Below are 3,894 nucleotides of genomic sequence, written 5' to 3'. Positions count from 1 at the left end.
AAAAAAAAAAAAAAAAAGAACCCAAGAGGGTATTTCATACTCTCATTCTAAAGCCTGGCATTTTCTAGATGCACTTGACCTCTCTAAAGTGAGGCGAGATCGCAACACTGCACTCCAGCCTGGGCAACAGAGCAAGACTCTATCTTGGGAGGGGAAAAAAAAAAAAACAAGAAAAAGAAAAAAGAGACCTCAGAGAGCTGCCTTGCCTCTTCCACTCTGTGAGGCCACAGCAAGAAGGTGCCATCTACCAGGAAGCAGGCCCTCACCCGACTTCAAACTTGCCAATGTCTTGATCTTGGACTTCCAGTCTTCAGAACTGTGACAAATACATTTCTGTTGTCTATAAGGCACCTACTTTGTGGCATTTTGTTATAGCAGCCCAAAAGGATTAAAGACTGAAGGGGAGAAAGGGAGGAAGAGAGAGAGGGATGAAGGCTATAAGCATTCCTATAATTTTTTATTTCCCTCAGACAAATAATGCTAGTCTGGTCAGGGTGCTATCCATACCTAAAACAACCTGATTAATAGCAGCATTACCTGGATATGCTGTAAGCCAAGGAGCTAAGTGAAAGTAGTGACATGCTGCTAAATTGAAACACTTCTTCATTGTTATAAACTTAGTTCTTCATGACTTCTTGCCTCGGGCCACCCCTGTAGTATCCAGCTGACACACACCTTCTAGTGCTAGAAGAAAAGGCTCACTTTGCAAACTTTTGCTCTGAGTATGTGGTTGTCCAACACAAGCTTCCCAGGGGCTGTGGCAAATAATCACATGTCTCAGAAGATTCCTCAATCCTTGTAAACCACCCTCTTCTCGTGGGGCCTCGCAGGAGCTCTGTTAAAGTCTGGTTCACTGAGTGAGGATTAGAATGTGGAATTATACATTTCTTCACTTTGGTTCCTCTTTGACGTAATCTTGCCAAATACTTAGGGTTGTATAACTTTCATTAGTCATCCTTTAATTTTTTTTCTTCTGAATTCTATTCCCAAATATTGTTCCATTAACTCTCTCTAATTTAACTTTCATGAATATGCTTCATACAATTTGTCTTACTCTTGGTGAAATAATCTTTCACACATTTCTTTAGCAATATAGTTTAACAACATTTTAACACCATTATAGGTATATAAACACGGTCTATTTTAAGCAGTGTTAAAATATCATGTACACTTTATCTAACGAGTATTATTTTATGAGCCAATAAATGTGTATAGGCCCATGGCCACAAACCCGACAGTTAAAATGATTAAAATTGAGTTTCTAATTTAAGAACGTGTCAGTTTGACCCTCCAAGAAGCAAGGATGAGACAGAGTTAGGAGTGCAAGAAGTTTTCTGATGGTAATATTCATAAACGAGTAAAGGGGTGGAGAAGACAGAATTGGGCAGGAAAAATATAAGATTCATGATGTAGATCTGATAAAATTTCAGCCAACTCAACAAGACATTTCAGAGCAAAGATTTTCCATTCTAGGAGGCCCTAGTACCCCTGCTTTGCTAGATTATTGGCTGCAGCTGCCTGAGAAGAATGTAGAGTTGGCTCCAGAGCTGAGGCAGATCCTAATCAGGTTGACAGCTGGTGAACATGTACATGCCAAGAAGAATACAAAGGTACATGTGTGTTTAAAGTATAATTTTAACACAATTAATTTATTTGGATTTTTAATTAAACTATTTTTATAGTCCTAATAAGCCCTTTCTTATGTTGCCCTGATATGAAAACTTCGTACATACAATCCACTCTAATCAACCTCAGGGCTCACCTAGGAAACACAGTAACGTCAAATCACTGAAGAGAGAGAAAAAGAAAAACCACTTGAAGTGGTTTTTATTGGATCAAGGTTTTCCTGACCTGAGGCTTGATCTCTAAAGAGTGGGTCACTTCCACCAGCAGACGCAGATCCAGATAACAGATGGCTTCCTGAGAACAATTAAAGTTTCTTCCCTGGCCAGTGCACCATTCTCAATGTATTTCTTGAATACTTGTATACAACCTGCACCTTATCATATTTGCCTTTTTTTCTGATCAAAGAGTATGTAGTGGGTTTAAGGGTTGCCCCCAAAAATAAATGTCCATGCCCCATAAACCTCCAGAAAATAGAATAATTTTTGTTCTCCCTTGACAGTGGAATCAGTGAGTCATTGAGTCAATATTCATTGAGCATTTATTTAGCACTCAGTTCGATATTAACTGAAAAGGATAAACTTACACTTGGCATAACCTGGGAGTGTGACCTTATTTAGAAAAAGAACCTTTGAAATGTAATTAAGAATCTTGAAATGAGATTATCCTGGATTATCTGGGTGGTCCCTAAATCCACCAAGATATGCATCCTTAGAACAGCTAAAAGAGGAGAAGACACAGAGGAGAAGGCCACGTAAAGACAGAAGCAGAAATCAGAATTATGCTGTCACAAGCCCTGTCAGGCCGTTCCTGCATTGCTGTAAAGAAATACCTGAGGGGGCATGCCCAAGATGACCGAATAGGAACAGCTCCAGCCTCCAGCTCCCAGCTTGAGCGACACAGAAGACGGGTGATTTCTGCATTTTCAACTGAGGTACCGGGTTCATCTCACTGGGGTGCGTCGTGTCAGACAGTCGGTGCTGGTCCACGGGTGCAGCCCAACCAGCCAGAGCTGAGGCAGGGCGAGGCATTGCCTCACCTGGGAAGCGCAGTGGGGAAGGGAATTCCTTTTCCTAGCCAAAGAAAATTGAGACACACAACACCTGGAAAATCTGGTAACTCCCACCCTAATACTGAGCTTTACCAAGGGTCTTAGCAAAGGGCACACCTGGAGATCATATCCCACACCTGGCCCAGAGGGTCCCACGCCCACAGAGCCTCCCTCATTGCTAGCACAGCAGTCTGAGATCTAACTGCAAGGCAGCAGCGAGGCTGGGGGAGGGGCGCCCGCCATTGCTGAGGCTTAAATAGGTAAACAACCCCCCCCTCCCCCCGGGAAGCTCGAATTGGGTGGAGCCCACCACAGATCAAGGAGGCCGGCCTGCCTCTGTAGACTCCTTCTCTGGGGACAGGGCATAGCTAAACAGAAAGCAGTAGAAACCTCCACAGAGGTAAATGCCCCTGTCTGACAGCTTTGAAGAGAGCTCTGGATCTCCCAGCACGGAGGTTGAGATCTGAGAACGGACAGACTGCCTGCTTAAGTGGCTCCCTGATCCCTGAGTAGCTTAACTGGGAGACATCCCCCACTAGGTGCATACTGACACCTCACATCTCACATGGTGGGGTACACTCCTGAGACGAAGCTTCCAGAGTGAGAATCAGACAGCAACACTCACTGTTCAGCAATATTCTATCTTCTGCAGCCTCTGCTGCTGATACCCAGGTAAACAGGGTCTGGAGTGGACCTCAAGCATACTCCAACAGACCTGCAGCTGAGGGTCCTGACTGTTAGAGGGAAAACTAACAAACAGAAAGGACACCCACACCAAAACCCCATCAGTACGTCACCATCATGAAAGACCAAAGGCAGATAAAACCACAAAGATGGGGAAAAAGCAAGGCAGAAAAGCTGGAAGTTCAAAAAATCAGGGCGCAACTCCCCCTCCAAAGGAACGCAGCTCATCGCCAGCAATGGAACAAAGCTGGACGGGGAATGACTTTGACGAGTTGAGAGAAGAAGGCTTCAGTCGATCAAACTTCTCAGAGCTAAAGGAGGAATTATGTAACCAGTGCGAAGAAATTAAAAATCTTGAAATAAGATTTGACAAATGGCTAACTAGAATAATCAATGTAGAGAAGTCCTTAAAAGAGCTGATAGAGATGAAAACCGTAACACGAGAACTACGTGACAAATGCACAAGCTTCAGTAACCAACTCAATCAACTGGAAGAAAGAGTATCAGCGATTGATGATCAAATGAATGAAATGAAG

This window comes from Mandrillus leucophaeus, unplaced genomic scaffold (genome assembly GCF_000951045.1).
Source record: "Mandrillus leucophaeus isolate KB7577 unplaced genomic scaffold, Mleu.le_1.0 Scaffold173, whole genome shotgun sequence".
Classification (NCBI taxonomy): Eukaryota; Metazoa; Chordata; class Mammalia; order Primates; family Cercopithecidae; genus Mandrillus; species Mandrillus leucophaeus.
This window is presented reverse-complemented; position numbering follows the sequence as displayed.